The sequence below is a fragment of the Pongo pygmaeus genome, chromosome 20, assembly GCF_028885625.2.
Source record: "Pongo pygmaeus isolate AG05252 chromosome 20, NHGRI_mPonPyg2-v2.0_pri, whole genome shotgun sequence".
Taxonomy (NCBI): Eukaryota; Metazoa; Chordata; class Mammalia; order Primates; family Hominidae; genus Pongo; species Pongo pygmaeus.
In genome coordinates this window covers 57,957,271-57,974,377 of record NC_072393.2, presented here as the reverse complement: position 1 = coordinate 57,974,377, position 17,107 = coordinate 57,957,271, and the positions used below count along the sequence as shown (strand labels likewise).

The following is a 17,107-nucleotide window of genomic DNA, read 5'->3' as shown; positions in this document are numbered from 1 at the left end:
TTCCCTGTGACAACTAACTAAAGAGGCAGAAGCTGAATTACAGCTTGTAGAGCAAATGTTACAGCAGAGACATGGCTCATGGCTACAACCACAAAAATCTTTGCTTTTGTTTATTCTTCCTACCCCCTACTCTCCAACAGGACTTTTGGACCAGTTTATAGTCAAGTCTGTAACAGTAATAGAATGGTTCTTTCTATCTAATCAAACAGTCAAAACCTTGCAAGTTTATCTTTCTTTAATTACACAAATTGTGACTATGGGCAGGCATAGGTCAAAAATGCTTACAGGATATGATCCTGACAAAATTATTTTTCCTTTAGACTCTCAGCAACAAGCTGCAGCTTGGGAAATGTTGACTGCCTGGCAAACTGCTTTTGCAGACTTCATGGGCGCGATAGATAACCACTACCCTCAGACAAAATTTTACAGTTTTATAAAATCCATTCTTTCATTCTTCCTGTGATTACTCATCACAAACCTATTCCAGGTGGACAGACTTATTTTACTGATGGCTCTTCCAAAGGTCATGCCACCATCTAAGGACCAAAACGTACTCAAACAATAAGGATCTCTGGGGTTTCAGCTCAATGCTCAGAGCTAGTTGCAGTCAGCTGTGAGGTTTTACAGCTCACAGCTTCAGATCCTATCAACTGCAGGGAGCCGAAGGCCCATGGGACGTGACCAACTCAGCATTCCACTGGAGGCTATATGATCAAACGGCAAACTGTTTATCATGAATGCAGGATGTGGACAAACTCACACTGCCCTGCCACCAAAAGGTTTGTGGAGGGCCTCACTCCCTGGCTCCTTGAAGTTATCTATTGAGAGTTATCTATTGAGAAATCTAGCACCTACTGTTTTAAGAATGCAGTCTTGCAAGCCTGCTGTGAATCAGGCTGCTAGCCAACAACCACCCCCCCACTTCTCGCTATCTCTTTTGCCTGATAAATATGGAGGGCTGTGTAAAGCTCAGGGCCCTTGTCCACTAGAGGCAAGCTGCCCCCTGACCGCTTCTTCCAAATGTACTTTTTTATCTCTTGTCTTTTATTCCCACGCTTGCCCCATTTGTTCAGTCCATCAGGGATCGTGGCAGGCTACAATTGACATTGTCAACCATAAAGACAGGTTGCAGACTTTAAATGATTTTCAACAATTATGAGGAGATATTAATTGGCTACACCCGATGTTAGGTATTGCTACCTATCAATTTACACATCTTTACCAAACCCTGCAAGGAGATTCTTCTTGTTCAGCTGATGTTGTAAATTTAGCCAGTCGCATAGAAAGTGCTACAGTTAAAAGTACACTAGACCCAGAGCTGCTTAATATGTTTCACTTATTCTCATACGCTGCATGGTACATGCCAAACAGGTGAGACAGCTGGTCATGTACAGTGACATTGTCCATCATCATTTGCTCATATTGGAATACCTAAACAATTAAAAATTGACAATGGACTCGCTTATACTAGTCATGCTTTTCAAAATTTCCTACGGCTTTGGGCTATAACCCATAAAACAGGAATTCCTTATAATCCTAGAGGACAAGGCATTATAGAATGGGCACATCAAACATTACAACACATGTTGAAAAGACAAAAAGGGGGTATAGGAGGCCAACTACCACCCCAATCAAAACTACATTTAGCCTTATTTACTTTAAAATTTTTGACTCCTGCTATGGATGGTAAGACTCCAGCAGAAAGACATTGGCAAGTGTTAGAGGAAAAGAGGAAAGTTTATCTGAAAGTGTTATGGAAATCCCCAGAAGAAGGACAATGGAAAGGCCCAGTGGATTTACTGATATGGGGAAGAGGGTATGCTTGTGTGTTTACAGGAGATGGACAAGCCGTGTGGGTGCCCTCAAGGTGCGTGCGACCACGGAATGGGAGACTGGAGAAACACACGGTGGCCAACCATGGGCCCGGTCCCTCCGGTATGAGCCATGAGTCAGCTGAACCTGAGTGCAAAGATGGAGAGAAGGCTGACTGGAGTCACGACACAGTCTTAATGTTACATTTATAAAGAATATCACCACTCAATTTGTGGTTTGTGTTTTGAATCCTTATGTCTTTTTGGCAGCTAAGAAGGACCAGCTCCAGGTAAACAATACCCAATTGACCTGTAAATCTTGCCAGTTATATCACTGCATTAATCATAGCACATTGTGAACACATAATATCTCTACTTTGATGATTTCAGGTAGCATCCCTGGGCTAGGGATTCCTGTTAATCTGTCTGAGGCTTGGGCTGCCACACCTGCTTTGCATTTTGTGAAACTTCTACCTCAGGTTACTCATTGTGCCCGTAGAGCCTTAGGCATGATAATTTTTGCTATTGTTTCCTTGGTCACACTAATAACTTCTGTTGTGATGTCCTCTGTAGCTTTGCATAGTTCTGTTCAAACAGCTCAGTATGTAGAGAATTGGACACATACAGCCAACCAAGTGAAGCTCCTTCAGAACAAAATTAACACTGAGTTACAAACTGAAGTGGCAATGTTAAAATCCACGGTTCTGTGGTTAGGGGAACAAGTACAAAGCTTGCAGTTGCAGCAGCAATTGCACTGTCATTTTAATCACACTCATATTTGTGTAACCAACTTAGAATATAACGAAAGTGAGTATCCGTGGGACCTTGTGAAAGCCCATTTGCAAGGAGCTTTCACATCCAACATCACCTTTGATATTGGTGAATTACAAAACAAAATTCTTGATTTAAATAGGCAAACTCAAGAATTTCAGCCTTCTTTAGAAGATTGGACTGAATTCCAGGAAGGCCTGGAGAGCCTCAACCCTTGGACCTATCTAAAGTACCACAGTAACATCTTATATGTAGTTCTTGGAATAATGTTGTTTTGTCTCTGTCTTCTGTTTATAGTCTGTAAAATCGGATGGACCGCCAATTGGAGAATGAGAGCTGCCCAGCCTGGCCCTACATTCTTTCAATTAATTCATAAACGGGGATATGCAGGGAGCCGAAGGCCCATGGGACGTGACCAACTCAGCATTCCACTGGAGGCTATATGATCAAACAGCAAACTGTTTATCATGAATACAGGATGTGAGCAAACTCACAACTGTGCCTGCCACCAGAAGGTTTGCTGAGGGCAATCGCTTCCTGATGCCAAGCTCTTTGAAGTTATCTACTGGGACATCTAGAGAATGCAGTCTTGTAAGCCTACTCTGGACCAACCAACTGACCCCTTCTTCCACCCCTCTTCTCACTATCTCTTTTGTCTAATAAATACAGAGGGCCGTGTAAAGCTCAGGGCCTTGTCCACTAGAGGCAAGGAGCCCCCTGACCCCTTCTTCCAAATATACTCTTTTGTCTCTTGTCTTTTATTCCCGCATTCACCCCCCTTTGTTCAGTCCACCAGGGATCATGGCAGGTTACATAGTGGTGCCCCGAACAGCAACAGAATTGAGTGCTTGATAGATCCTCAAATATAACTATGATTTGAGCCCCAATGTAAAGTCCATAAATTTTTGTCAATTTGAGCATTTTTGCTGTTGTTGAAGTTAAGTTAGTACCTATGTTGTAAAGGCACAAAACCAAATCAGTGCCTTTTTATCCTTTTGTTATATAATTTTTTTGGTATAAAAATTAATATATGAATTTTGAATTCCCAATCAAATAAAATTGTAAAACTTTGTTTTGATGCGGTTATATATTAAATGTACATAATTCACCTATTTGTCATATGTTTACATTAAAATATTATATACATATATACATATGATGTATTTAATTTCCTTTTTATCACCCTCCCATTAGAAGTTTATTCATAAATCAGTAAGTATTCTAGGGCTAGGGTTATGTTTCCTAGACCTGGATTCTGCTCAGTACTTAAATTTAAAGTTCCTCTTTTTTTTTTCTTGGACTCGTGACTGTGGTGTAGAACTGGAAACTGTTTCAAGGGTGACTGAGCCCTGAGCCTCATATGAGAAAATTAAGCTTGTATTCAGACTGGATGCTGAGGCAACAGACCCTTATAAGCATTCACTGCAGTGAAGAAGGGTGATGAATGTTGGTTAGGCAGCTGTCAGTCTTGGCCAGAATTATGCCTTTGGGTACTCAAGATCCCTTTACACTCTTCTTCCAAATAGAAGAAGTAGAGCCATCCTTCCCAAGGATGATATCCCCAACATTTTATGTTGAAGTTTCTTTGTGATAATAGTCCCATAACTTAAAAGAATACTCAGCTTCAAAGCCCCAATATACCATGATGCAATGAGAATTGGGAATCCACAATGGAAACTCCGAATGAGGAAAAGAAAAACGGGGAGATGTAGCGGGCACTGTTCTACTGCAATTAACCAAGGCCAGTGGGAAGGAAAGGTAAGAATCCCCTCTCCTGGCAGTGGAGGAAGTCTATTAATTAGCCCATCTGGAAGCCCTGGCTCCCCTGTCTAGAGGTCTCATGCTGTCCTTCGTGGCTCCTGACTTTCTGTCTTGCATTTTTTTCATTGTTCCTCATTTTCTATGGCCACAACTTAGTTGGGCATTAAAGAGTATGCTTTTTCTTTTTTGGAAATTGAAAGCATTTATAGGAGTCAAAAGTGTGAACGAAATGGGCAAACTGCTCTGCCTTGGAAATGCACAGAACTCTAGAGAAGACAGGAGAAAAATGAGTGAGTAAAGCAGTGGAGTGAGAGAGGATGTTGATAACAGGACTCCTTGATATTCATGTTGAGTGGTGTCTTTTGCCAGTGCCTCAGGAAAGTATGTTACACAATGCAAAACTGACAATTTCTGAGTGTTTATGTGGAGAAAGCAAGGTAAAGGGCTGGGTTATGAGTTGATTTATTTAAATACAAAGTCATTAGGCAGTTGTTAGCGAGAGTACTCTATTGAAGTGGAAACTCAAAATTTAAGGTGTTCTTGAAAATGGAAGCCACCTGGGAATTTATAAATATTGTGCACATGAGGATGAGAATTTACTAGACATGACTTGGTTCATGTTATGAGGGCCGGAGATAATTTTAATTAGACATCAAATGTTTCTCACTTAAATATCTAGGTGACACTATTTATTGATTCATTAATTCAGTATTTATTGACTGCCTACCACATGTCAGACACTATTTTACACATAGAGGGTGAGGATTCATCTGTAAGCAATACAGACCACAATCTCTGCCCTCAGATAGCTTACATTCTTATTATATGAAAGGAACCATATGAAGTTTGTATACAGTTGTTATCCCTCTTCATGCCAATAAATGTCATAGTTCAGATGAAATGACCAAATTTCTTGAAAATAATAGTTTACCAAAAGTTAAAGATATGAAAAAGAAAACTGAACAATGTAATAATTTTTAAAGACATAAACCTATATTTAAAATCTTTCCCAGAAAGAAAACCCAAGACCCAGTTGGCTTCATGTAAATGTTTTTAAAAGTGTTTTTAATAAACACTTTTTATAAATTTTGATGCTGGGCGTGGTGGCTCATGCCTGTAATCCCAGCACTTTGGGAGGCCGAGACGGGCAGATCACTTGAGGTCAGGAGTTCGAGACCAGCCTGGCCAACATAGTGAAACCCCATCTCTACTAAAAATTAGCCAGGCATGGTGGCACATGCCTGTAGTCCCAGCTACTCAGGAGGCTGAGGCATGAGAATCATTTGAACCCAGGAGCCAGAGGTTGCAGTGAGCCGAGATCACTCCACTGCACTGCATCCTAGGCAACAGAGCGAGACACTGTCTCAAAAAAATTTTTTTTTGAAAATTAAAAAAAAAATTTTAAGTGTAACGCTGTTTAAAAAGATATACTACTACAGAAGAGAATCAGAAAATCACTTTCCAACTCCATTCAGGAGACCATTATAAGTGGATGTAAAACCTAACAAGGACAGTAGAGAAAAGTGAAATAACAGAGCCATCTTTACATAAACATAAATACAGAAATTCTAAAGAAATCTAGGAGATCAATTACAAATATATAAGATATATCATGAGGAAGCGTGATTCATTTCAGAAACACAAGGTAGTTTAAAATTGAAGAATTCATCAACCTAATTTGTAACAATGTAAATGAAAGAATAAAAATAATCATGTTAATATTGGCAGATATTACATTTGAAAACATTTAACATCCATTCATAATTTAAGCAATAGAAGAAGAAAACTCTTAAAAAGTAAGAATAGACGACACCTTCAACAGTCTGATTAGAAAGAGAAAGATACAAAAAGGTGACAGCAAACATTATACTTAAGGGTAAAGTAATTAAGTTTTCCCTTTAATATATACTATCTCATCCAAGCCTTACAAATCCCCACCACTCCTTCTGTTTTCTTGTAGTTTTTTGCCACTTCCACTTACACCTCAGTACAGGCTGAGGTCCAGAAATTAGAAATGACACCCACAATAGCCTCATTTTCTATTACTCTCAAATGAGGTGGCATGGAAGTATTTTTTCTGATTAAAAACTTGATCCACTCATCCTTGAATGGCTTAATATGACTCAAGGGTAGATGAAGCTGGGACTGGCATGAGGGTAGGATGAGAAATAGCTAAAAAATATCCCTGACCCCCTCCTCACATTGCCTGTAACTCCACCTCTGCAGGAGGTGAAGCAGTGTTTGTAGCTCTGTCACTGGTCTGGGCTGAAGGGCTGAGGCAGTCCTCAACAGCCCATCTGCTGTAGTCATCCATCATAAGGCATTTTTATGAAATTTTTTTTTTTTTTTAGATTTGGGAACAGGAAGAACTTTTGGGTTGCTAAATGGAGATGTGGTGTCGATAATCGTACTTTTATTAATTAGGTTTTATATGATACATTATAATCCTTGAAGGTGCTGTTTCAACTTCTATTGGGCCATAATAAATTATCTTAACTGTGGGACTAAGGGGCCACATTTGATCAAGCCAATTTGTAAGTGCCAAAAGCTTACTTTAATTTTAATTTGTTATTAATTGTGTCACAGAATCTATGTCCAACGTAGAATATTTTAGAGCAATGACTGTATGACTATGGGAAATTTAGGTGACGCTACAGCTAAAGTGAGGTCTACTCATTTTTCAAAATTTTAGTTAGCTTCTCAAGATTATGGGGGTAGAGTAAGTAAATTTAATGAGATCCCTATGTATAACTATAATTTGAGTCCCACTATTAAGGCCATAAATTTTTGTCAATTCATGCGGCTGGAGTTTAGTAACACAATCTCGGCTCACTGCAACCTCCACCTCCCAGGTTCAAGCAATTCTCCTGCCTCAGCCTCCTGAGTAGCTGGGATTACAGGCACCCAGCATCACGCCTGGCTAATTTCTGTACTTTTAGTAGAGATGGGGTTTCACCATGTTGGCCAGACTGATCTTGAACTCCTGACCTCAGGTGATCTGCCCACCTCGACCTCCCAAAGTGCTGGGATTACGGGCGTGAGCCACTGCGCCTGGCCACTAATGTTAAAAGTTAAGTTAGAACCTATATTGTAGAGGAACAAAAGCCAATCAGTGTCCTTTTTGTCTTTTTTTACATAAACTTTTACTACAAAAATTAATATATGGATTTTGAATTTCCAGTCAAACCAAATTGTAAAACTGTTTAAATTTGGTTATATATTATGTATACATAATTTATCTATTATATATTTACATTAAAATATATGCATATATAATGGATTTAATTTCCTTTTGTCACCCCCATATCTAGAAGTTTCTTCATAAATTAATAAATAATCTAGGGCCAGCATTATGTTTGCTAGACCTGGTTTTGGCTCAACACTTAAAAGTTTCTCTCTTCTTTCTTGGACTTGTAACTGCCTAGAGTATCAGTCTCTCTGTTATTTTTTTCTATTTTCTTTTTTCCCCCATCAGTCTTTTAGCCACTTAAAGCCAAAATTCTTAGTTTCTGTCCTAGTTGATAAGAGAAAAAGGGGAAGGAGGAAAAGGGCCCGGTGCCACTAGACAGTCACCTCTCTCTGGGAAGGACCCATTACAAGACAATGAGTCCCTCTCCTCTCTTTTTTTTCTATTTCACATAAAATCATTAAAGTGACTTGCATTTCTAGGCATCTAATATTTATATACTTTTTATTTCCTATCCTCACTCTCTGGATGTTTACTGGACAAGGTCCCAGTGGTATGGAGTAGCACTCTGCTGTTTTCACTTTACACATTGTTACCAAAAAAGAAAAAAAAAATGGTATTGAGAGTTAGTCCAAACTGCACCACTTTGTAAGCCCCCCACCATTTTGCAGACCTTGGTCAAAGTGAAACATTCCACGGGGTTTCGGGCCATGAGAAACATCCTGCCTAACCACCTGACCACAAGGCACACGAACATCCTTATCACACCCTGCCGGGCAAAGGCCCAAGGAACATCACTATCACATTCTGCAGGAACAAGTGCCAAACCGCCTCATCATGGGAACATGTTATCAACATTTTCCCAGGCAACAGGCCATGCTCCACTTCCAGACATCTCCCACCCAGGCCTGTAATTGCCCCAGCCTGTAAGCAGTGGTGGGCACTGGCACCTCTGCAGGTTTATGCTGAACATAAATGCCTGCATTTGCTGTTGAGACACTCAGTCTGTCTTTGTGTGTCTTTCTTTAACCTCACTTTCTCTTCAAAACCGAACAGTGAGCTCCACTTGCACCGGCCTTGTAGGCAGCCACTTTTCTTTCCAGGGTGACCCGATCAACCTCTGAGGGGCTGGGAGAATGAGAAGTGATAGCACCAAGGAATGCAGCAACCAAGGAGGCGCTGGCCTCAGCAGCATCTGCTCTTGCAAGGTGCCCTGGGGACTCAGGTGCAGTTGCCATGTCACAGGTTAGAGTTAGGCGACTGGATCCTTTCACTCAGCTCCCCTTCACTGACACAGTGAAGCCAGCATTCTGTCATCCTCTTCAACTTCACTATGGGAGAATCTCTGCTCCCCAGGAACCTGGTGGCCCATGGCCCTATCATCAGCAAGATGGAGGTAGAGCTGAGGATTGAGCCACGGGCTACCAGGTGGCCAGCTCACCATCCTGACCAGCTCTCTCTGGCTGGAGGCCAGTACTTTGCTACTTAGAGCCAATACAGGCCAGACCACTATCGAGGCCCTAGGTCAGCAGAGAAGCATGTAAGGCTCAAGGGGCAACATGCCCTCCAGTAGTGGCCCCCTGGCAGGGGCCTGATCCCAGAAAGGTTTTCTGATGTCCCACAGGGAAACACCCTCATTACAATAAAATCTGCCCTCCTGCAGCTGCTGGGGAGCCTGGAGCCTCAAAGAGCCATCCACGGTCACTGGAATTTCTGGAGAATCCCCAAGTTAACTGCTGAGTACAGCAGTACTAAGCTGCACAAAGCAGCAAAATCAAGCACCAGCAAGCAGTAGTACCGTCTGGGCCAGACCGACTGGGCTGTCTGATGCAGGAAGTGCATGAGTCATCCACACACACAGACATTGGGATTGTGTCTAAGACACAGCCAAAAGGCTGCCTGGTATGCCAGTGGTATTAAATGAAGCTCTTCAAGTTTCTCTATCAACTCAGCTGGTAGTGATGATCCTAAGCAGCCACCAGAGGCCAGGACAAAAGAACATCAAGAGGGGATCCAACTGCCCAGGTCGCTTTCGGGCAACCTCACATCGTGGGTCAGATTGTGGGTGCCGCTTCAATGATGCGACCACAGTGTTAAAGTTTGAGAGGTTTTAGTATTCACAGACCCTGGGAGGTACATGAGACATCTGGAGGCCACACTCAGAGGAGCAAGAGAACAGGCAGAAAGAGAGCTGATGGAGGTGGCAACTGGCAATGGGAGTGGGGTGTGGCGCACTTCAAGTTCAGGGGCAAATGTCCGAATGGTTCCTTTTTTCCTCTGTCATCCAGGCTGGACTGAAGCGGCATGATCTCGGCTCAGGAGGCAACCTTCACCTCCTGGGTTCAAGTAATTCTTCTGCCTCGGCCTCCCCAGTAGCTGGGCACCACCACGATGCCCGGCTAGTTTTTTGTATTTTTAGTAGAGATGGGGTTTCACCATGTTGGCCAGGCTGTCTCAAACTCCTCGGCCTCCCAAAGTGCTGGGATTACAGGTGTGAGCCACCGTGCCCAGCCAAGCTACAGCAATTTTCTATGATCATGAAAACCTGAGACTCTTCCCACCCTGGGTTATTTAGCCTCTTTAAGAATGATAGCAATTATCTAGCACTTGTTTACATCTAATACTCATAATAACACTCTGAGGCAGCCATCATCATCCCTTTTTTACTAGGGAGAATCCATGGCCCAGGGACTCCTGTAGTTTTTTCAGCATCATGCCTAGCCAATCAGTGGAGACAGCAAGATTTGTAAACCAGACCGAACAAAGCCACTACCTTTGCACGCTCAAGTGCTGCCATTGAAAGGCGTTCTCCCAAAATTACCCAAAATTACCAGGATAGGGTCCTGCCCTCATATAATAAATTTTTTCTCCTATTTCTTTTACTCATTTCCTCCTTTTTTCCTGTCATTACCAGTCACTTTCACTGACGTCTTCCCAGGGACATTGTTTAGCGTAGCTCAGGGTTTCTCAACCTTGACACCAATGGCATTTAGGGCTGGTTAATTCTTTGTTGTGGGGGACTGTTCTGTACACAGTAGTATGTTTAGCGGCACCCCTGGCCTCTATCCACAGACGCCAGTAGCAACTCCCCATTCAGGAGTGACAACCAAAAGACATTGTCAAAGATCCCCTGGGAGGCAAAATACCTCCCCACCCCCTCCCCCTGCCAGTTGAGTATCACTGTGACGGTGTAAAGAGTACCAGGCTCTGGAGTCAGTTAGATCTCTACTCTAATCTTATCTCTGACACCTCAACAGTGTAAATTCTTGATCAGTGACATCTCTTTGAGCCCCCATTTTCCCCTCTGCAGAACTGAAATGGTTTTTTGATGAAGACTGATTTTCAGGGGAGGATTAAATAGAATAGACATGAATGGGAGGCTGAGGCGGGGGAATCGCTTGAACCCGGGAGGCGGAGGTTGCAGTGAGCTGAGATTGCACCACGGCACTCCAGCTTGGCAACAGAGCGAGACTCCGTCTCAAAAAAAAAAGAATAGACATGGAAATCATCTAGCATAGGTGGGTAAATCTGTAACAAATTAGAACTCTTAGCCCTCACCAGTCTGTGTGCTGTGTTGTGGGGTACAATCACAAACCCTGCACTATGAAGCTCAGGGTCAGGACAAGAACAATGCTTATAGCAATAGTAACTTCTACTTATGAACATTATCCACACACCAAGAGCTTCTCCCTTAACCCTCACAACTCCTCTCATAGGCTCTGCAGATGGGATGTGTTAATATGTGTAAGCACTGAACACACCCTGAGACACGGTGAATATTGATTAATGTTAGTTTTAATTCGTATAACCATTGTACAGATGAAAAAGTTAAGACTTAGATTGAGGTGGGATGTGGTGAGGGGTAAAAGACAATTTTTTATACCAAAAAAAATTGAAAATTGTATTTCTACTAGATCATTCTATCACATAATCACACCCCCTCTCTTTCAAGAGAAACCTCCTTTGAACCATATTTCTTTCCAGCTTCAACCCTATCTAGCCAAATGACCTCTCTGTAAGGGGAATTTCCAGCCAAACATCCAAAGAGAATGTCTCTAATTCCTCCTTTTCCTTCCTCGCCTCAGCTGTTCTCCCTAATCCACTCCACATTGACTTCTGTCCTTAGCACTCCACCTAATGCATTTTCCCAAGGATGCTTATGACCCCCAGGCTGCCAACTCCAGTGAGTCCTTCTCAGTTTTTAAGATCTGATATCCCAATGACACAGGACCCATTGGATCACTTTCTCCCTTTTCAAACACGTTTTTCCTATGCCATGAGATATATCCAAGAGATATGTACACACAATATACTCTTGGTCGTCTCTACAGCTCAATTCTCTTCCTCTTTTTAGTCCAATTTACGGTGTTTTCTATTCTAAATTTGACTCTAAATGTTGGGGTATCTCACATTCTATAAATGGTATCATCCAGTCTCTGGGATTAAACCATTATGCTGTCTTTTCATCTAAATTATCAGCCGTGGCCTCTCCCTGGCACTCAAGTCTGATAAAACCTCTCCCCATGGGAGTCCCATAGACTCCAAACCTCACACAGTTTTACCAAACTGTTGATGTTCTCTGCCTCCCAAACCTGCCACTCTTCCAATATTCTGCATCTATTTGGAGATTAAATATTCAGTTGTTAAAGCTCCAGATCTAGAACTCACCTTTTATTTCTCTTTTCCTCACCACCCAACGCCATCCATGTCTTATTCATTCTATCTACAGAACATACTGAATGCACAGCCAGAACCATTGCCATCTCCATGACCGGTGTCCATGGCCCTGTCATCCTTGGATATTTGCACAAGCCTTGCAAATAGCTTTTTCCTGGTCCTGCTGCCCCCTCCCCTAAGATCCATTCTCCAGACAGAAACCAAATGAGCTTTAAAAAGGTCCAATAAGATGGTGATGTTATTCTCAATACCTTCCGATGTCTTCCAGACTTCTAAGTTACCCTTATCTTAGGTTCCCTTATCCACGGCCACATGTGCCCTGTGCATCCCTCAGACCTCATCTCTGCACTCTCGTCAGACACACTGGGCTTCACCCCTGGGCTCTAATTCCTTGAACTTGCAGCTCATTGTCATCTCAGGGCTTCTGCTTTCTCTATTCCTTCTGCCTACCGTGCTCTTCATCTTGAGCTTCCTGCACCTGGCTCATTCTGAATATTCATATTTCAGGTCAAATATTATTTCAGAGAGATCCCACCTGACCCACTCTGCAAAGCAGAATGCCCAGGTACAGCCTATCTCACCAGATACTTTTCTCCTTTATTTGTTTGTTCATTTATCTTCTCTCTTAAATATCCTCCACGCTAGTACGTAAGCTCCACAGGACTATCAAGATCCTTCAATGCTACATCTCTACAATGCTACATGTCCAGTAGAAATATAATGTGTTAACTTTAGCTACATATGGGACTTAAAATTTTTTTGTAGCCACTGTTTTCAAAAAAGTAAAACAACTTTGGGGAAATTATTTTAGTAATAAATTTTATTTAATTACATATATGATAAAGAATTGGCCAGTCACATTGACTCACGCCTATAATCCCAGCACTTTGGGAGGCTGAGGCGGGCGGATCACAAGGTCAGGAGTTGAAGACCAGCCTGGCCAACATATTGAAAACCCGTCTCTACTAAAAATACAAAAAATTAGCCGGGCGTGGTGGCAGGTACCTGTAATCCCAGCTACTCGGGAGGCTGAGGCAGGAGAATCGCTTGAACCTGGAAGGCAGAGGTTGCAGTGGGCTGAGATTGTGCCACTGCACTCCAGCCTGGGCGACAGTGCAAGACTCCATCAAAAAAAAAAAAAATGTTACCGGAACATGTAACCAAATTAAACATTGTTAATGAAATAGTTAACATTGTTTTCATACTAACGAAGTGGGTTCTTCACTGGACTACACTTCTGCAGAGTTAGAAGGGCTCTGTCATATAGCAGGCATTTCAACAATAACTTAAATTTTCAGACCCCAACTTACCACCAGCTGAGATCCTTTTCCTGTGCCCAGTTCCTGGATTCCTGTGGAGCAACTCAGGCTCTAAGTACTTGTCAAAAGATGAAGTTATATGTTTAGCTTTAAGATCCTAATTGGCTTTGGTTATAAAGATGGAATCAGACAGCCTTTCATGCTATAAAATAAAATGAATGTTTTGATAGTTAGAGCCAAGGAAGTTGGTTTTACAGGGATAGGAGGGCTAAAGAAAGCAGAAACAGAGAACAAAAACCTGATTAGTCATTTGGACGTTGCATTTTTTTGTGCAGCAGGAATAGAGAGACAGCAATAAGGAACAACTGATTGATTGAAGTCAAGTTACCACAGATTGCTTTTTTTTTTGTAAAGATGAAAGCAGAGAGAACTTCATTTTCATGCCCACTGAAACTGGCCTGTTTTAGGAATTTGTCCATTTTCTCTCTCTCCTGATTTCTGAAAAGTTCAGATAAATTAGTTTTGGTTTGGTGATGGGGAGTTTTAGTATGACTGACTCCATTTGGTTTGCTTTGTCGAACCTAGTACAATAGGTCAGTCCAAACCACTTACTTCCTGTTTTTATAGAACAGGCTTCAGCAGAGACTTAGTTGAAGAACCTGGGGACAATGGAGCTGGAATCAACCCTGACACAAACTTAGGGTTTCTTACCATTCCCAGAAGACACCTTGGAGATGTTCTCAGACGATTTATCTTAGAAACTTATGTGTCTGAATGTTCCTTCATCTCTAGCCTTCTGTGGGAGACTGGAGTTCATCCTTCCAAATATCAAAGGCCAAGAAATCTGAGAGTCCAGGCCCTTTCTTTTCAGAGATTCAGGAAAATGAAAGAAACAATTACCAAGGTGAGAAGAATGAGAGGAAAACAATAAAAAACAAAGATGCACGGTGAAACAAAAACTCGATTCTCTACTTTCACAATCCTTCTGACCAAATGTTGTTTTTCTCCACACCAAGAAATTCTCCAATTCTCTGGGGACACCACGTGGGCCATCTGCAATTAAAAATTCAGTTATGATGCTGTCTACCTGGATTTAGCATCAGATCCCAAAAGTTAAAGGGCTCACTCCCACAAACTGTTCTCAGATCAGATCAGACATCTGTTGCAAGTCCCAGGTGGCTATTTGTACTTCTGACTGACAGGCTATAAGTTGGGTGTTCCAATGACACCCATAAATTGCTAGAATGTCACACAGAACTCAGGAAAGCACTTTGTTTACATTTGTTGCTTTATATAAGGAATATACCTCAGGAATAGTCCATTGGAAAGAGGCATATGACAGGTATGTGGCAGGGAAGGGGTTTTGTGGTGCATGGAGCTTCCATGCTCTCTTCAGGCAGCCACTCTCCCAGCATTCCTGAGTGTTCACCAGTGTGGAAGCTCATCAAATCTCATTGTTCAAGAGTTTTTATGGAACTCAGTCTCCAGTCCCTGCCTTCCCTTCCTGGAGATCAGTAGGTGGGGCTGACAGCTCCAACCCTCTAATCCCTTGGTCTTTCTGGTGATCAGCCCCATCCTAAGGCCATGATCTCCTTAGCATAAACTCAGCTGTGATCAAAAGGGGCTGTTTATGAATAACAAATAATACTCCTATCACTCAGGAAATTCCAAGGGTTTTAAGAGCCCTGTGCCAGAAATCTGTGACAAAATCAAATATGCTTTGAGGTATTTCATACCTCAGAGTTACAGAAAGAAGCAGTAACTAGGAGCATGGAGAGAGGTAAGGAAGGTAAATGAGAGACACTTTTCACTCCACATCATTGCCGAGATTAACCCCCTAACCTTCTGCTCCTAGGGAGATGCTCTATGGACTACTGATCTGAGGAGATGGGCTCTTTCTGAGTTTTTAAACACCATCAGAATGTTGTTCTCAAGCCCAAGGAATAGAACCATGAAAAACAGTGGAGAGCCACAAAACAGGAGTCAACTATTTTCTATTTTCTCTCTGATTCACTGGATGTTTTCAGTGATAAGGGAGAATAAACCAATGAAGAACATAAGCCATGGAGAAACTTATTATTAAAAAAAGTTTTGGAAGGGGATAGATCTGGAGTCTGAACAAAAATTGAGTTTAATGTCACCCTTCCACTCCATCATCATATTGGTTTTCTTCTAGGGCCTTCTTGAAAGTGACCACAGAATGGCTGCCACTGTTCTGGACATCACATCAACAGGCCTTCCTGAGCCAGAATCATGAGACAGGCAGAAAATGTGACTCACTCACATGCCTCTTTCATTTTATCACAGAGGGAAACCTTGTCCAGAGTCTCTTTAGGACCTCTCCTTGTCTTTCATTGCCAGAGCATGCCATCTCTAGACCAATAAATGGCCAAGAAATAACAAAAATACCAATACATAAAAATAAAGGTCAGGGACAGTGGCTCACACCCGTAATCCCAGCATTTTGGGAGGCCGAGGCAGGAGGATTGCTTGAGCTCAGGAGTTCAAGACCAGCCTGGGCAACATAGTGAGACCCCATCTCTAAAAAAAAATATTAGCTGGGTGTGGTGGTGTGGACCTGTAGTTCCAGCTACTCAGGAGGTGAAGTGGGAGGACTGCTTTGTCAGGGAGGTTGAGGCTGCAGTGAGCCATGATGATGCCACTGCCCTCGAGCCTGGGCAATGAGCAATACCTTATCTCAAAAAAAAAAAAAAAAGACAAGTTGCTCATATTGGCTTAGGCCAATCATGATTGATTTCCTAGGACAGTGGCACATTGCTACCTGCCACCTGATTAAAATGGAATTTACTTATCAGTATAATAAAGGGTGGTGGGTAGCGCATGAGGCCTCTGAAGAGGTGCTCCCTTGCTGGTTCCTGCAGACATAGAGCTTAAACAGACATGTGCTTTACCCTGGAGATGCCGACTACCCAGGTAAAGACGTGACAGAGTCACTCTACTGTGACTAAGCATAGTCTTATGCACCCTTTGTGCACAATGGTGTCCTCTGCCATTTCCCTAAGCAGTCACAGTAGAGTGGGGGTATATAGTGACAGACAGATGCCTGGTTCATTATGAGATTTCCCAAAAGGAACAACTAACTGAGACTGACAGGGTCCAGGGTCACTTCCAAGTGCAATGCAGGTAACATCTGGGATGAATCTTAAAGACTCAGATAAAGAAGAAAAAAAAATACATTCCAGGCAGAGGAGAGTGAAAGTACACAGGAAAGGGTCAAAAAATAGCAGGTTACCTGTGGTTATTGGAGCATAGATGGTGAGGGAGACAGCAATAAACACTGAGTGTTAGGAAGTGGCAGAAGCCATCTGTTGGAGGGTCTTGAATGCTATAAGAAGGACTTGGAATTTCTTCATAATAACATGAATAACCATTTAAGCAGGACAGTGACTTGTCAGGTGTGTGCTTCTGAAAAATGTTGTTCTGTAGTCCTGCAAAGGGATGGCTTTGAGAATGTTTCTAATTGGAGACAGAGATATTAGAATGGAGAATGTTGCCAGAAATCAAGGTAAGGTTCTTGAAGAGCTACCCAGGGCAGGAATAGTGTGATCAAGAAGAGGCATAGCTTAGAGACAGATTGTCCAGGCTGAGTAGACCAGCCTTGGAGACTGGATGGCTATGGG

The 17,107-nt window shown here is 42.3% G+C and overlaps 1 protein-coding gene and 1 pseudogene across 1 annotated transcript in view; one reads left to right on the top strand and one right to left on the bottom strand.

Annotated features, from left to right (window-relative positions):
- FPR3 (formyl peptide receptor 3) overlaps positions 1–13,692 on the bottom strand; it is a 31,546-nt gene extending 17,854 nt beyond the window's left edge. Inside the window, exon 1 of the mRNA XM_054461929.1 lies at positions 13,518–13,692. The gene's annotated coding sequence lies outside the window, so the exon portion shown is untranslated. The remainder of the gene's footprint in view (positions 1–13,517) is intronic.
- On the top strand, positions 2,192–3,317 carry LOC129019426 (endogenous retrovirus group K member 7 Env polyprotein-like; annotated as a pseudogene).
- Positions 13,693–17,107: the final 3,415 nt, after the last annotated feature.